Source organism: Marmota monax, unplaced genomic scaffold (genome assembly GCF_021218885.2).
Source record: "Marmota monax isolate L192 unplaced genomic scaffold, Marmota_monax_Labrador192_F-V1.1 WCK01_AAM20220418_F8-fsc00129, whole genome shotgun sequence".
Lineage (NCBI taxonomy): Eukaryota > Metazoa > Chordata > Mammalia > Rodentia > Sciuridae > Marmota > Marmota monax.
In genome coordinates this window covers 2,909,729-2,928,789 of record NW_026693811.1, presented here as the reverse complement: position 1 = coordinate 2,928,789, position 19,061 = coordinate 2,909,729, and the positions used below count along the sequence as shown (strand labels likewise).

The 19,061-nt window shown below is 34.8% G+C and overlaps 1 protein-coding gene and 1 pseudogene across 10 annotated transcripts in view; one reads left to right on the top strand and one right to left on the bottom strand.

Annotated features, from left to right (window-relative positions):
• Positions 1 to 19,061, bottom strand: part of Slc4a10 (solute carrier family 4 member 10) — a 312,110-nt gene that overhangs the window by 135,920 nt on the left and 157,129 nt on the right. The window lies entirely within an intron of this gene.
• Positions 10,668 to 12,340, top strand: LOC124105171 (conserved oligomeric Golgi complex subunit 6-like; annotated as a pseudogene).

The window sequence follows — 19,061 nt, the reverse complement described above, 5'->3', positions numbered from 1 at the left end:
TGAACTTGAATATAAACTATGAATATTAGTTAATGATGATTTATTACTATTGATTCAACTCTAACAAATGTACTGAACTAATACAAAATATTAATAGGAGAAATTATGTACAGAGGGAGAGGAAATATACAGGAACTGTAGGTACTTTATGTGCAATTTCTCTGTAGACCTAACACTGCTCTAAAAACATAAAGTCTATTAATTCTTAAGAAGTCAAGATTCATAGGTGCTCATATCACAGAGTACCGAGAGAAATTTATAAGAAAAAAAAACAATAAGCAAATAAGGAAATATTTGTGTAAGTCACCAAATTACATATGAGACAATTGTATGGGGTTCTCTTAAGAAAATAATAAAGCATTAGTTTAAAAAAAAAGACTCATTTTCTCTGCCAAAGTGAACAAAATGCTGTAACAGATTGTTTCTCTCCCCCAACATTCTCGTGTTGAAGCCCCAACCCTGACTGTGACTGGATTAGGAGACAAGGCCTTTATGTAAGCAATTAACTTTAAAGGAGGTCAATAAGTGGCCTGGATCCAATTAGTGTTCTTTAAGGGAAAAGAGATTAAAGAGCTCCCTCAATTGCTTTCTCTCCCTGCACACAGAGGTACTGTGAGGACACAGCAAGATGGATTCCATCTATAAGCCAAGAGAAGAGGTCTCAGAACTAAACCTACCTTACTTGAAAGCATCTTGATCTTGGATTTCCCACCTCTAGAAATGTGAGAAATAGATTTCTGTTGCTTAAGCCATCCAGTCTGTGGTGTTTTGTTATGGCAGCCCCAACCAATTAACTCAGCAAAGAAAGCCTAAACCAAACTTCTTTTAAAAGACATATCATTAACATCATGAGATTTCAGGAATATTCAATACATATCATTGAGGCTGACAGTTTTTCTTCAAAGAGTAAATTAATTTTATTGTAACGAATTTGCCTTCCTTAATGGCCATGTTTATACTTAATCTATGTAATTTTCCATAATTCATGAAAAAAATAAAATAGAAAATACTTATTTTTGTGAGGCAGGATCAGAATACTTCCAAATTCTAGTAGGACTGGAAGTGAAATTGGCATTCTTCTAATCCTAGAGGAATATCTGATATTATACATATTTTAGTACAGGATATTAATCCTTTATAATTCTGAAGATAATTATAGCTCAATCCTCTGGAAAACTACAAGCTGAAAAATAGATTCTATATTCAGGTTTCTGTCCTGTATCCATGTAGGCAAGTGAAAAAAATGGTTATTGGTTCAATTAACTTAAAACGTTCTTTACTAATAACAAAGGCTATATTTTGGACAAGGAAATAAAGGGAAGTGAACTGATACCTGGTATCAGTATCTGGTCCTGGTTATAATTTTATTTATCACAGTATTACATTATGTTATATAAGAAATATATAACTTAAAAGTAGTAATTTAAAAGTGTAAAGTGCTCACTTCTCAATCTTGTTTCTACTATACATATAACTTTAAAAAATTAACTTTATATTTCTAAGCCAATGAGATCATGGATAAAATGAAAATATTCATATCTACATCTTTTATAAAGTATTTTGTATAATTTGTAAAACGAAAGTTTCAAAACAGTTAAGTCTTATTTTAAGTCGCACAATTAAGGAATAAATCTACTCAACCCCATTTAGAGTTTAAGCAGATCAGCAGAGCACAGGGAGTTTGGGGAAGTAACCACTTGCCACCTCCCAAGTGTTGAGGAAGAAACTGTTGGAAGTGTAGGTGGCAATGTTAGCATCACCCGGAGAAAACATTGCTTCCCAGAATCTGGAAAACTGCCTTTCCTCCTGCAGCTCCTTTCTGGCTGAAGCATTTCTTGTCTAACATAGCACTGCCTCTGTGATGGCACACTGCACCTTTCCACCCATAGCTAAAGAGAAGTGCCAGGGGCAGGAATGCAGTAGGTGGTGTGATTTCAAAATAAGATGAGAAAAATAATAAAGGCCAAAAAATTAACAGGAAAGAAGGTGACTGAGAAAAGATTAAGGTAAGCAGGGTATGAAAGGATATAAAAATAATTTTAAAAGAATAGCAAATTATAATAAGGAAATATATGAGTAGAGAATAAATAAATAGCTAACTTTTATGGAAAAAAGAGGAAATATAGAACAATAATTACCTGTGGCATCCTTATCTTATCAGGTCAAGAAAGAGAAAAGGTAGTATGTTTCATTATTTTTACAAGACATTTAATATATATGAAGCTGGTAAATATTGTCTTTGTTGTTCCGTTTTCTACCCAACTACTGAAACCCTTCCAGTGAGCCAAAAAAATCACTTCTGCAAGCACTCTTCACTTTTCTTGTTCAAACACACACCTCTTATTCTGGAGGACACTGCTGCTCTACATACTCTCAATGAGAGTTCTCCTGCACTGTGAAAAGTGCCTCTCTCCCTCCTGCCTCTAGTTGGGTGAGTGGAATAGGTAAGAGGGTGCCCCTTTGTTCAGACCCTCTCCTCTACCTTCCCTGAAAGCCCTCAGATTTCAATTTCATGGTATTTCTTATCATTTACTACACAATTCGCCTCATGGTTGCTGTAATCTGCTAAAGTCCAGGTAAAACACATGCTCCACAAAGATGTGAGCTCCTTCCTTGGTGTCATTTTCTCCAGCATAACCCCTGCCTTAATCTGTCAGATTTCCAAGCACACGTAAAGGATTCTGTGACACTCTTGACCTTTCAGCTCCTTGAACACCCACTTTGCAATGATCCTGCAGTCCTACAACACCTCAATCTTACGCATTATACCACCTCCTTTCTTTATAACTCATAACCTGTGGTATCCTCAAATATATTTCAATCTCACTAAGACCTCATAAGAGCATCTGGAATATATGGAGTCTGAAGTTTTATCAGACTTTTTAAGAAAAATAATACAAAAATGTGAATATAAAATTAAGTATGGAAGTAAATTTAGACTGTTTTAGAAAGTTGACACATGACCCAAATCTCACACGATCCAAAAAAAAAAAAATTAATATTTCTCTGAATTAACTCTCCTTATAATATTTATATTTTTTGAGCTTAGGTTGTAGGTATTCTTACTTGCATGTGCCTCATACAAGACCCTGCAGCAGGCAGGACATGTGTACATGTATGTGTGCTGTGTTCTCATGATCATACATTTTAGGAAAACATGTGTATATAAGATAATTAGCCATTAGTGCCTAAAAGCATTGTCTTTTTTCATTTCTCTTCTTTCACACTTCCTTTCATGTTGGGCAGGGCACAACAGTGTCTGTGGATATTTCAGAGAACTAAGAGGAAATAGAGTTGGAGATACACTTAGGTGAGATTTAGGGGAGCATATTTATGGGATTCACAGTCACTTCCATATGTGATAAGTTATTCTTAGGTATCTCAGAGTAGAAATAGCTTCCAAGAATACTTGTATCCACTGTGCCAAACAGTCCACTGTGCCAAACTGCCCTGATATTGTGACACAAAGATATGGGGCTGGAAGTGGTGCCACAATATGAGGAGGCATCACAACCTCCTAGCATTGGATGCTTGTGGGTAGTGAAGAAGAAGCAAAACTTGAACTGTACAGAGCCAAAAGTCAGTCAGTACAAAATTCTGCGAAATATTACATACATGCAACAAGTTTCATAGAATTATCTTAAGTTTTGGGACAACTCTGAAATTTTTCATGAAATTATAACTAAATTATAAAAACAAAAGAAAGCTTTTAAAACTATAATTCAATAAAAATAAATTTCAATCACTCCTAATAGAGGAAAGACTAAGTATTTTCCATATTATCAACAGAAAATAATATTACATAATAATTGGCATCCAGGTAAAAAAAAATATAGGGAAAAAGCATTACAGATGTAGGTGAGGCCGTTAATTGAAAATATTATGCTCTTTTCCAAATTTTATGCTCTTATGCTATTTCCTCATTCTAAATAAATATTCAATTCTTTTTCTTGGAGAGAACCCTCAAAATTGCACAAGCTTCAGGTCCACAAACCTTAAATCCACCCCCAATAAAAATCCATGTTTGAGTAGCTCCCACTTTTCCATCTCTAGCTCAAACATGTCTCAGACGTATCCAACTGCCTACTCGACTCCATATCTAATAGACAACTCAAATCCAAAATGTTCAAAACTACACTCCCAATCCTCCCCAGCCCAGCCCTCTCCAATAAACTGTTCCCCGTTAACCATCCAGTTGATGATAAAACATTCTCCTAATTACTCAGACCAGAAACCTTTGAATTATTTTAGATAGCTCCCTTTCTCTAATCCAAATACTAGGAAATCTATTAGGACATCTTTCAGCACATATCTAGAACTGAGACACCTGTTGTCATTTTACTGCACCATTCTGGTAAGGGCCACAGTCATAGATGTGATTTAGATGATTTCAGTAGCCTCCTAAATGTTCCTGAGTCCACATTTCACCCCTACATTCTGCTCTAAACACAGAAGCCAATGTGATCCTACTAAAAATGCAAGTTAGATCATGCCATTCCTCTGCTAAACCTTCTAATGTGTCTGCAATTGACTCAGAGAAAATGGCAAAATTTTCCCAAAGTTCTACAAGACCCTCCATGAGGCCCCATCACTTTTAGGTCCCTGATTTCCTCTCCTGCAAATCTCCTCACTCCACTTCACTAGAGTTACATTGACCTCCTTGCTGTTCTCACTGTCACCTTGGGGACTCTACACTCTTTTTACTGTCTGAACTGTTCTTCCTCACCTCCTTCAAGTTTTGCTCATAATTCACTTTCTCAGTGAAGCTTACATCTATCTCATATTAAACCCTATTTTTTTCTAAGCCCCACTACCCCTCATTCTCCTCTACTGATATATCTTCTGTAGCATATAAATACCATGCAATTTACTTAGGATGTAAATTTAAGAAGAAATCTTCGATTTATTCACTGATATTTCCCAGGAACCTAGAGCAGTGCTTGATAGTTTTGGATGCTCAAGAAATATTTGTTGAATAAATAAACTTTTTCATAAAAAGGATGATTTTAAGTAAAATGTATAGACAGCAGGCATAATAATGCATTATGCTACTGAACACAGTAAGAAAGGGGTGGAAAAACTAATGGCCACAAATCATAGCAACAATACTCCAATATGGAATTGTAGAGAAAATATTTTCATGTTTATGCATGGTTAGGGAATTCAAAAACAAAAACAAACAAAACAAAAAAACTGGAATCCGAGTTAAAGGTTGACCTGAGAAATAGAAACACTTATCTCCTAGTTTACATTTCAAAGCAGAACAAAATCCCAGAGATAATGGCTTATATTCTAAAGGGTTTAAACTGAGGACTTTTCCTTTCTCTTCACTGAGAGGATTTGTTTATCTGTGGGAGATATTCCCTCTCTCAGGAGAGGTGGAGACAGCCATATAGTAATTCCTATATAAATTCCCAGATTCCTCATTTCAGGGCTCCCCTCCTTTGTGCACAACCATGTACATCCTTTTCTGATGAGGGCATGGATAACCAATGTGGCTATGACTATATGTAATAATAATAGTTTTCCTGCAGGGCACAGTGATGCATGCCAATAATCCCAGCAGTTTGGGAGCTGAAGCAGGAGGATCCTGAGTTCAAAGCTAGCCTCAGCAAAAGCAAGGTGCTAAACAACTCAGGGAGACCCTGTCTCTAAATAAAATACAAAATAGGGCTGGACATGTGGTTCAGTGGTTGAGAGCCCCTGAGTTTAGTCCCTGGTACCAAAAAATAATAACAACAATAATAATAATAATTAGTTTTCCTCTGATACAAATCTGAATGCTTCCTTTGAAGACAAAATAAATAAATACAGCATTTAAAACTTACCAGTGGATTCAAGAGATTTTCTACAAAGATTATATAAGATAATATAATAGGTATAAATATTAAACATAAACACAATATCTGTCATTCGTAGATATACATATCAGTCTTTCCCTTCACACTACTAATCTTATGTGGCTTAATAGAAAAAGAAAGGGGAATGAAAATTTCTGTCCATTTTATTGTCTTCCTGCTTCTCTCTCTATTACCAAGTTTCCTATAATGACCCTTGCCAAAAAAATTAGAGAATCGCTTTGGATCCTGCAGAACATTGTATACACGTTTCCAGAAGAGCATTACTATGTTTTTTCCTACATTATATCCAAAATTGAATTTTTCATCCTGGTTGATTCACTTAAGAAGACAAAGAACACAAGAAACTAATGATGTCATTGGACTGAAAGAACTTAATAATTATAAATCCTCATCTGAATTGATTTTCAAGATTATATAGCGAACAGCTGTTATAAATTTATAAAGCAAAAAACTTCATTCAAAGAGGGAATACTTTCAAATGGACAAATCTTAAGTCAATCAAAATATTTAAAAAGAATTAACTTTGTATTTTATTAAAAGCCCCAAAGTTAAAAATACAGTTATATCGATATGAACACATTTTGAAACATTAGTAAGCATAAAACACTGCAACTAATAGAAAATATTTTGAGACAAGTACAGAACACTAGAATTTATTCAAAATTTATCCTGCAGTTGAAACCATTCCTAAAATTTTGACTTAAAACTAATAATGAGATTATTATTTTCTTTTATCTTGTAAAATCTTATTTAGTGCCTTGTTCAAGTAAGTTAACAGTTATCATATTTCTCTCTTGTCTCTGTTAGAAGGCAAATTCCATTTCTCTGAAGCTTACTGAGAATTCACAATGAATTCTGAGAAAAAATAAATGCAGTTAGAATACAGTCATGGAATGGAAAATATCCTAGAAAAACCTCAGGGACTTTTCTAAAAGTTAAGATATGTCAGTTGCAAGAAAATACAATTTCTCCACAAAGAAAAACAAAGGGTTCATTAAAGGTAACATTGCTTTCTTAGAACAAATCTTATTAGCAAATCCTGTATTTTTGACATGTTCAAATAACTATCATGTTAGAATTACTATAAATATTTTAATTATATAACAAATATCAGTACTGAAACATTTCTTGATGTGGCATTGGTCATAGCATGTGAAACATTTACAGAATACAATAAGGAAAGAGGTGCATTTGTGACTATGCTTAATAATAGTATTTATAAACTACTTTATTTAGCATGCTCAGAGGGGGTCAAAATATCTACTTTCAAAGAGAAGTGTATCTTTTATTCCATGAAATGATATGCCACAGCTGGTGCATAATTACTAAGTTACTACAGCCATTTAGATGTGTCAGTCACTGGAAAAGGTCAAATAATTAAGCTGAATAAGCATGTGATCTTTAATTCCAAGGAGACTCCAACAGAGTCAGAAAACATAACAAGGCATCATTTATCAAAATATATCAAAGAATTCTAAGTCCAACTGAAATTCTCTGCCAAAGGAGAGCAACACATAGAAAAAAAATAAAGACCAAAAAAAGTCTCAGTGAGTGTACATATACAGCAAATAGGTACTATTAGGCAACTGTACTGTTGATCTTTGTGTTGTTTTGTTAAAAGCAAAAAGAAATTGTTAAACCAGTGCTGGTCACATTCACTTGGGGGTGCTCTGGGGCCATATTTGTAATAATTACAAAGCAAATGGCCTCATTACTGATTATTCTAGGTAAAAAATAGAAATGTTGAAAGTCCTGCAGTTGCTCATTTTAAAAAAGGGGGTGGGGGCTTAGTCCAAAATATCCTACAAGTTTAAAAGGTACTGGGGCATGTTTTCAGACAGACTCCTTCTTACATGTTACACCATCTTAAGCAAAACATAGCAATTAAACCAACTTTGTAAGTTGACATAACAGTGTTATTTTCAATCTCCGAACATAGTAAGTACTCAACATTTCTTGAATAAATAAATGAATCCTAATAACTTGTTTTCTAATTTTAAAAAGACATGATATTTCTCAACTTTGGTAGGTTGTAGAAGAGCTTAATGTTCAATGTTTACAGTGCTCAGAGATTCTAGAGCTTCAATTGGTCAAAATACTGGATAATAAAGATTGCTTATAGGACATAATCTCTGCAATTAAAAAAATGATAACCATCCAGGGGCTGGACTGGAACTCAATGGTAAGAGCACTTGCCTAGTACATGTTAGGCCCTGGATTTCCTTCATAGCACTGCAAAAAAAGAGAGAGAGAGAGAGATAACAATCTACTAATTGGAGAATTAAGTATGAAAATTGACAATGAAAACACTGCCAAATAATACAAATTTGAGTGCAAGTAAAAAGCATTAAACATTATTACAATATGAAATGAAGCAAATGTTATGTGGTACCAGTCATTAAATGCTATTAAGAGTTCATAATAGTCAATCAAAATCACCTGGGCAATTAGGAAAAGTTCCATGAAGAAGGTGGACTTGAGTTGGTCTTTAACAATAAGTAAGTTTTGGATTAATAGAAAGAGGAATTGAGAGCTGGGGTTGTGGCTCAGCGGTAGAGCGCTCGCCTAGCACATGCAAGGCACTGGGTTTGATCCTCAGCACCACAAAAATAAATAAATAAATAAAATAAAGATATTGTGTCCAACTAAAAAATAAATATTAAAAAAAAAAGAGGAATGGAAGTTTAGAAAAAAGGAGATAATGTGAGCAAAACTAGAAGAACAATTTGAGAGAATAATGTGAAGTTCTTGTTCGAACAAGAAGAAAAGACAAGGTAAAATAGAGCATATTTTATAATCAAAAAATCTTGCACTTTCACTAGTATTTTAAAATATTTATGTTTAGGGCTGGGGTTGTGGCTCAGTAGCAGAGAGCTTGCTCAGTAGCAAGTAGCATGTGTGAGGCACTGGGTTTGATTCTCAGCACATGAAGAAGGCAGGAGACAGGAAGCAAACCTTGGATCAGCAGGCTTTTTTTTTTAGCTGTGGATTCAATTGGTGGAACCCTGGAGTGGCTTATTTTCAGGGCAGAAAATGGTGGCCAGCGGTCTGGATTATATAGGCTTCCTTTAGGGTGGGATAGGAGGGCAATTCCTAGATCCAAGTATTGGGGTCCTGATGACCCATTAAGGTGGGACAGGAATGTGACTAGGGAATTTCCTGGGGCTTATTGTATTGGCACCAGGTGACCCTTTAGGGTGGGGGATCAGGTGCCAGTCAGGTGCAAGTTCCTTTTATGTTCTTTCTTCTGGCTAAGGCCTAGGATTTTAAATGACAAAAGCTTAGGGGAAATGTCCTTGGACTTGTTTTCCATAACTTTCAGCTTATAAATAATTTTTTAACAATTAAAAAAAATTTTGAAATACATTTTATTGTTTTATTTTTCAAGGAAGAGAGAGCAAATAGATCAACATATGTTCTGAGATACTTAAACAATGAGTGCAAAAGAGAATATGAGAATCAGTATTTACCCACACCCTCAACCCCATTTTAATTAAATTATGATTTCTCAGCATCCTGCCACTTTGCTCCAGGGGAATTGGTTAGAAAATGAACAAAAAGGTAAAACGATTAAAATTTTCCAGGTTTAGTTTTGTATTAATTCAAAAGACATGTGCACGGGTAAAAAGGGCTCATTCTGGGAATAATGGTAATTAAGGACAGAAGGGCTTGTTTGGAAAAACAGAGGAGTCATTGAGGAGGAAACAGGAGATTTCCAAGAGGCATACTGATGGAATTCAACTGGGAAATTGAAGGGATAAAACAAAGCAAAAATAAAACACTTAGCATTTCTGTAAAGATGTTTACAAATAAGAAATAGTTAATGTGGTAGATTTTTTTTTTTAAGTGCCATGGTGTTTCAGTAGCTTCTTCCATCAGGAGGTGGATTCTATTCCTCTAACTCTTGACTCAGGACTTGGATATATGACTTTCTTTAACCTATGGGACATTGGCAAATGTGACACAAACCATCTGAGCATGTCCAGACTAGCCTGCTGGATGATGTGAGATCATGTAGAGAGAAGCCCTAGTTGACAGCCGCTCTGCAGAGGACTTAAAGCAGCCAACCTCGGCTGCCTAATCATCTGCTCCCTGCCACGCAGCAGCCAGCTGACCCAGATCAACAGCATTAACTAGCTGAGCCGTCCAAATTGACAACATACAGAATTTGTGACCTAAATAAAATGGTTGCTGTTTAAAATCACCAAGTTTGGGGAAGTTTTGCTGAGAAAGCAAAATTATTTGGAAGAAAAAATAAGAAATTGTAAAGGATGGATGGACAGGATATAAAGTAGAGCTGTAAAAGAAACAGGAAAATAATTCTAATTAGAAAAGAACAGGAAAATGTTAACTAAGGAGAGATATACCAAAAGAAGGTAAGTTAACAAGAAAGAATCAAAAAAGTATTGTGAACAGTATTGATAGGGATAAGAAACTGAGTAAGAACCTGTGTAAAGATACAAGCTGAGGATTCCAGAAATGGCATACAAAAGGCAAAACTTGTACTACCAGCAATGACTCCTGCCTTAGGCTGAGGGGCAGCAAGCCCTCAGGATTGGAATGTACAGTGTTACAGCTGAGGGCAGCAGGAAAGAGGTCACAGTGCCAGCATCCAGGGCTATCAATAGCCCCACCAATAAGGCAGGTGGAAGAGACTCTGGATAGACCAACAGCCTACTATGGCTCAAGCAGCATAAGATCCTAGAGATGCTGTTGGAGGAGGACAAGGAGATGTTAAAAGCTCTCAATTACTTTTAACCTTGTTTCTTGAAAACAATTTGCAGACTTGGAGAAATTTACAGAGATATGAAAGGCAGAAGTTTAGCCATCAACAAGCATTTTCAAGAAAGTAAAGGAAGAACTTGGAAGCATAAATGAAGATGTTGAAGCAATAAGCAACTCTCGTCAAGATATGACAAGTCATCTACAGGTAGCAAAGAAATAGTCTCAAGATTTAATAGTAAAACCATTAAGTTTCTGGATGAAAGTCAAATTAAAAAATAAGAGCACAAGTTGCAGATGCCTTCTTATACAAGTTCCAAATGACTTCTGCTGAAATAACTCAAGGAACAGAGAAGGACTTATTATTAAGGATGTTTTCAAGGCATTGGAAAGAGTAAAACATTCATAAGTATGTCAAAGTTTACCTGCATATCAACAAACATCAGATTTAGAAATTATGGAACAGAGGGCCTTGTTTCAAGAAATGGCTTGTGAAAGACTTCATCAGTGGACTCAAATGAAGAACCTTGATGATGAAGAACCTTGACACAAAAATCATATGAAACACCTCTAGCATTAACTAGGACAATGGAAGGCCTGCCAGGTATACCTTAGATGAATTTGGAATAGCCAGAGGAAGTACAGATGTATACGGGTTTACTGATGTTCTTAAAGGAGGGGGACCAAGGAGGTACACCTAGATCTATTGAAATCCACTCACATGACCCTTTGAGGTATGCAGAAAATTTGTTAGCTTGGGTTCATCAACTTACTGCTTCTGAAATGAACTACTTTGAATCTCTCTTAAAGCATGTAAATACACAGTTTTAAAGAAAATATTCAAGAAGTTGCTGAACATATCACTAAGGGGTGTGTGCAGGCCTTTAAAGGTTCAAATTGAGTAAACTTGCTAAACTTGGGGAAGTTTTAGTATATAAAATTTCCAATCTTCTGAAATTTTACCAGTGGCATTGTTGTAAATAGTGCAACTGCATTGTTGACACTACTCTTTGCTGGACAAATAGGAAATACTGAAATATTTCTCAATATGTTAGTCTTCATACCAGTAAATTAAAGGACAAGGTTGAACTCTCACCACTGAACTTTGCACCAAATTGGGCACTCAGTCAGACACTCAAGTTGCTACATAAAGTTTTGGATGTTTCTTTGGTCATACCCTTTAATGCTCAAAAGCTAATTTTGTGCAGGTTTTATCATGTGTCTTGGATCCTCTCTGCCAGATATGTGCTTGTATCAGCCAGCAGTTTAGGCACAGATAATACAGTCACTTCCATGGTCAATGCCCTATTGATAAGGACAACATTAGTTCTATTTGAATTCATTGGCAGATACAAAACAACTAGCATCTGGAAAGGTTAGTTTCAGACTGATGTAAATTTAGACACTTATAAATGAGCAAGCCTCTTATATTTTAACTAGAATAGGCTTGAATTATATCTACAACACTTTTCAGCACCCTAAACCTAAACAGGGTTTTTTAGCCAATATGCCAAACTTGGATTCTGTGTCACTGAGGGCTACAGTGGTTCAGTTTACCTGCCAGAAAATATGTTAATGCCACTGCTGAACCTTGTTCTAAGTACCACAATGAAAGAACAGATGCTAAAACAGTCTACAGCACTAGTCTGTAGGGCCTGTGGTGAAGCATGTACTGCTGTGAGGCAGTCAATAAACACAGAGATCTAGAGAGCCTCCTATGCTGATCACTGCAGCATCCACAAACACTTCTCTCCTAGTTATGTTATTTGATTGTGTTAGCAAAATATTGCATCCCTAAAATATTGAAGCCTGAATTATTTTTTAGCCTATTAAATCTTTACTTAGAGATTTGACAGAATTTTCTTTACATTGTAAATTTGTAGGTCCCAATTAATTTCTTTCAGTTTCAATAACATGGAAATAAGTAACATATTGGACTGAGTTAGTATTGCTCTGATCTGATTTATATAGATTCTTTGTTAGCCACCTCTCTAGCTCTGCAGTTTCCCCTTTATTTTGGAACATAAATGAAAAAGTAGTATGAGAGTTTTGAAGTATTTTTTACAAGAATAATTCTAAATTAACAGCATATAAAAATTTTGTCAAAATTTAAGAATTAGTATAAAATGTGACCTAATAAATGCTTCTTTACCTAAAAAAAAAAAAGGAGACAAAATTGAAAGCAGAATATAAATAAATGCCAAGTCATGTGGAACTATAAAGGTTTAGAGCCCAAAAAGAATATAGCCCTTTGGGGAACCTATAATGCACCATCTACTATGTTAAATGGTTTGTTGACATTTTCTCATTTAATTTTTACAAAATTCCTGTAGATTCCATTTACAGATAAGGAAACAGGTTCAAAAAAGCAACTTGCCAATAAATAGGTTGTGGAGCTTTGCTATACAGCATAATGCCTATTGCTACTTAAATTTTTCTTAGATCTTATGTTCTGATCACTAATAATAATAATAATATAATACAACAGGAGGAAACTTTAGGAAGTGATGGATATGTCCAGCAATATCCAACATAACTGCCAGTATACCCTCTCTTAGCACCTTGTCTAAGCACTAGTCTATAGGGCCTGTGGTGAAGTTTTAGTATATAAAATTTATAAACTTTATAAATTTTCCAAAATCTCAATTAAATGGCATTATATAATTAGGTATATATGTTTATATTCCCAGGACCTGGCATACTAAAATCTTAATAAGTGTTTCTTGGATGACATACCAATATAAATTTTTTTCACAGCATTTTATGCTGCAGTAGGTTGAAATATTTAAAAAGTATAGTTCACAGAAGAGAGGATTTGAAGGAAAATGGGACCTGTATTGGCAAGTGAAAATAGATTGCATGACTTATAAAGGGAGGTGCAGGAATACAAAACAGAGATACTGTATTTGCATCCTTCACCGGTTCTTGGCAGAAAGTACACAGAAATTTTATTTCCTTAAACATCAATCGTAATAAATGAATATAAAAAGAGATTTTTTTATCTTTCAGTGATTTTTACAGAATATAGTAGATGAAAACAGTGGCTAGTGTTCTCCCACATACAACCCTGGCAATATTGGTGTTAGTCTTATGCCTGCTCACCGGAACCAGTGTGCACCTCTCTTCCTAACTCTGTGCTCAGTGAAAACACTTTAGCAGTATGAAATTAGCCACAAAGAAAGCACATAACCACATAAATTAGCAAATGGTACAAATCAAAAATATTGGGGAGGTGGGAGGGCAGAGAAGGAACAGAGATTATAGAGTATTGCTGCCTGGTGCCTGTGGGGACATACAGGTGGAACTTCCTAAATTTTCTCTTTTTTATAAGTTATTGAAATTTTTCTGTACTCAAAAGTAGTCTGATCATTTCATTATAATAAGCTTGACTTCACTTTCTCAGAAAGATTGCTTGAGTAGTTTTATGAAGAGAGTAAAATAACAACCTTGGACAAGGCAAAAGCATGAGATAAAAGGTCGATGTTGAAAGTGAAGTTAGGGGTCATATTCACTCCTGCATCTATTTTCATCCTCTAATTTACATAGGCCCCAAAGAGTATTTTAGGAAGAAGGGAAACTAAACCCTAATCTTTTTTTTGGTGCTGGGGATTGAACTTCTAAAGCAGTATAGTTCCCTAAATGAAGAAGGCAGGCAGGATTGATAATAACCCTCCACCAGCAGCTCCCATCAAGAACAAACACCAAGGTAGAGAGAAAGGGCTGGCAATTTCCCAAACTCAGTAGCAGCCTTTACATTATCTTGTGTGCATGTGTGTATGCATGTGTATGCACATGTACACATAAGTGGATGTGTGTGCATATAACTGGTTCTAAGTCCGTCATGTGATAAATGCCAAAGACCTAGATACTAAGGAATTTACCTTGAGTAGAGAGAGGATGTGTACATGTGCCTTAAAATAAAGAAGATAAAAGACTTGGGTCATTGAGAAGTATGACACTTAAGACTCACTCAAGGCAGATTTTGCTTTGTATATGCAGAGGGAGAGGTTATGGGGCTGTGTAGGAACACTAGATAGATAAGCTATAGAAGAAGCAACAGTTTTAGTGGACATGGCCTTATATGTATGATGGCAGGCAGGCACATAACTCTAGTGGCAACTTGTATCATTTCCACTGCTCTAGATGCTACCAGACTTCTACCTGACAGTAGAAGAAACAAAGTTAATTGGCTAGACTATCCATTAGTAAGTATATATTTAGGTTAAACTTGAGAGCCATATCTAGTACATGATCTTCAAATTTTTATCTCTTTTGTTCACTGCTCTATTTCTAGTATCTGGAACAGTGTCTGGCACTAACAACAGTCACCCAACAGAGTTTTAAGAATGGCTAAATTAATGGATCTGAAATTCCATTCTTCTCACCAAACGGGTTATATATCATAAACTTATCCAACCCTTTAGACTAAAGTAAATCTAGAGACCCTTGGGAGGAGAATCCGAGGAGGAATACCATACTTCTAGAGAAAGGCACAACCTCTGAGTTATTGTACTTTAAGTGTGAACCAAGGCCTGGGAATATAGCTCAGTTGGTAGTGCACTTACCTCACATGTACAAGGCCCTGGGTTCAATCCCCAGTACCACAAAAAAAAAATAAATAAATAAATTTAAATGTGAACCAAATATGAACAAATTTTGTATCTCAAGATGATAAGACTAACATACTCTAGTAAAATTAGCAAGTCAAATTTGATGGCATTTTTTTTCATATCTACTTTAATTTGAACTGCTTTTTTCCTCATGAAAGGTATAAAACTGCTCTCTGTGGATTTTACAAGGCATAAACAATTTATATAACATTTTGAACACCTTCATCTATATAGAGTAAGGAATCCTTTCTAATTTCAAAAGTAATAAACTTCTATTGTCAGTGCATGTGAAAACTAAAAAGCTTTAAGCATTTCATCTTTAAACAAAGCTAATTAGGAACTTATTTTTTTTATTGGTTGTTCAAAACATTACAAAGCTCTTGACATATCATATTTCATACATTAGATTCAAGTGGGTTATGAACTCCCATTTTTACCCCAAATACAGATTGCAGAATCACATCAGTTACACATCCACATTTTTACATAATGCCATATTAGTAACTGTTGTATTCTACTACCTTTCCTATCCTCTACTATCCCTCCCTCCTTCCCCCCCCAAGGGAATGAGCAACCTGCTGAATGAAATAATTATAGAAAATTTTCCAGAAATAAAAAAGGAAACGGATATACAAATTGTAGATGCATACAGGACACGGAGCATACAAAATCACAGTAGACCAATGCCAAGACACATTGTTATGAAGATATCCAATATACAGAACAAAGAGAAAATATTAAAAGCTACAAGAGAAAGGAAGCAGATTACATTCAGGGGTAAACCAATAAGGTTAACAACGGATTTTTCATCATAGACACTGAAAGCGAGAAGATCCTGGAACAACGTATTTCAAACACTGAAAGACAATGGATGCCAACCAAGAATTTTGTATCCAACAAAATTAAGCTTCAGGTACGACAACGAAATAAAAATCTTTCATGATAAACAAAAGTTAAAAGAATTTGCAGCCAGAAAACCAGCATTGCAAAGCATCTTGAGCAAAACACTACACGAGGAAGAAATGAAAAACAATAACGAAAACCATCAGTGGGAAGTGCCTCAGTAAAGACAGAGGGCGGGGGGAAAGCTAATCATGGAAAAACAAACTAAATTTAAAAAAAATAAATAATCAAACATGGCTGGAAGTACAAACCATCTATCAATAGTAACTCTAAACGTTAATGGCCTAAACTCTCCAATAAAGCGACATAGGCTGGTAACATGGATTAAAAAAACAAATGCAACAATATGCTGCCTCCAGGAGACACATCTGATTGGAAAAGACATACACAGGATGAAGGTGAAAGGTTGGGAAAAAATATACCACGCACACGGTCCTCATAAGCAAGCAGGGGTGGGCATCCTCATATCAAATAAAATTGACTTCAAGACTAAATTAATCAAAAGGGATAAGGAAGGACATTATATACTGTTAAAAGGAACCATTCACCAACAAGACATAACAATTATCAATATTTATGCACCAAATAATGGTGCTGCGACGTTCATAAAACAAATTCTCCTCAAGTTCAAGAATCAAATAGACCATAATACAATAATTATGGGTGACTTCAACACACCTCTCTTACCATTGGACAGATCCTCCAAACAAAAGTTGAATAAAGAAACTATAGAACTCAATATCACAATCAATAACCTAGACTTAACTGACATATATAGAATATATCAACCATCATCAAGTGGATATACTTTTTTCTCAGCAGCACATGGATCCTTCTCAAAAATAGACCATATATTATGCCATAGGGCAACCCTCAGTAAATATACAGGGGTGGAGATAATACCATGCATTTTATCTGATCATAATGGAATGAAACTGGAAATCAATGATAAAAGAAGGAAGGAAAAATTCTACATCACATGGAAAATGAACAATATGTTACTGAATGATCAATGGGTTACAGAAGACATAAAGGAGGAAATCAAAAAATTCTTAGAGATAAATGAAAATACAGACACAACATATCGGAATCTATGGGACACAATGAAAGCAGTTTTAAGAGGGAAATTCATCGCCTGGAGGTCATTCCTCAAAAAAAGAAAAAGGAACTTATGTTCTAAAGTATACACTAGAAGTTCATAGAATTTAGAGCTGGGGAATGCTTTAGAAATCACTGGTAGAAACCTCTCATTTTATTTTTATTTTTTTTTATTTATTTTTTATTGGTTGTTCAAAACATTACAAAGCTCTTGACATATCATATTTCATACATTAGATTCAAGTTGGTTATGAACTCCCAATTTTACCCCAAATACAGATTGCAGAATCACATCGGTTACACATCCACATTTTTACATAATGCCCTATTAGTAACTGTTGTATTCTGCTACCTTTCCTATCCTCCACTATCCCCCCTCCCCTCCCCTCCCATCTTCTCTCTCTACCCCATCTGAAACCTCTCATTTTAACATGAAATAAACTGAGGTTGAAGAAGTTAACTCAGCATTTCTAAAACCAAATATTGCTAAGTAGCCCTTTTCCATTATTGACAATTAAAACAACTCAATCATTTTTTTTCTAACATGGAATTCTACTATTTCTATTTAACAAAATTGAAAGTATATACAATCTTCCATCGAACAGATTTTCAAATACTTTTAGTAGTCATGTTCTTTCTAAGTATTTCGTTAGCATTTTCCTCAACTAATATTTTGTTATTTTATTACCTCTACTGCAATCATGTTGAATTCTTCAGCGTATCTACCTTAGTTGTATCCAATGAAGGGCTACAGAATACACCTGGGGCAATTTAGTTTTGCCAATACAGGTACCCACAGCACTTATGGGTGAAAATAGCATTCCAGAAGTGAATATCCAGGGACAACATGAAGAAGAATAATTTTAAAAAACAAAGACAAGTGTGGAGAAAAATCAATGTTTAAAAGAGAGTTGTCAAAAGTTTAAAGAAATAAATAGAAGCTCTCACTATGTTAATAGGAATGTGTAAAGGTGCAATTATTCTGAAAAATGATATAAAAACATATATCAAATTTTCAGCTTTAAAACATTTGGAAGAGAATTTACATCTGTAAGATCATCAAGTGCACAGAATATATATACAACAATATTTGTAGGAGTTTTGTTAAGAGAAAAGTGAGAAATAAACAAAATGTGCATTAATAAGGGATTGATTAAATAAAAATCAAAGTACAACCATGCAATGACATGTTCTGCAGCAACTCAAATGATGACATCTACATTATTAACATGAAAATATCCTGATTTTTTTAGTTGAAAAAAGAGCCATTTAAAAGGTCAAACATGTACCATAATTCCATTTATATATAGTCTAGTTATAATTGTTTATGACACATGATTAAATTAATGTTCTATTCATAATATTAATCCTATTATTCTTTTTCAGAATATTTATAGTAATAATTTCTGAGTGGTTTGTTTGCATTTCTGAGGTTGCTTTGTTTGCTTTCTTTATGCTTTTGTATACAATTTGGAGATTTTTAAAATTTTATATGTATTTTTTAAGTTGTTGATGGACCTTTATTTTATTTATTTATATGCGGTGCTAAGAATCAAACCCAGTGCCTCACATGTCCTAGGCAAGCGCACTACCACTGAGCCACAATGCCAGCCCCATCTTGAAGATTTCTAATTGTTTATATTATTTTAATAATTTTTATAATAATAAAGTTATTTTTATTTCAAAAAAATCTAAAAATTTCAGAAAGGGTAGAAAAATCAGTGGAATAAAATAGAAAAAAAAAACAGCAGGGAACATGGTGTGAGAAGATAGGAAGCCTAGGCAAGAAAGATGAAAGAAAAGAGTGATCTAAAAAGAAAGGCACTGTCAGAAGTTTTAAAAGCCACAGGGAATTTGGGGCTGAGGA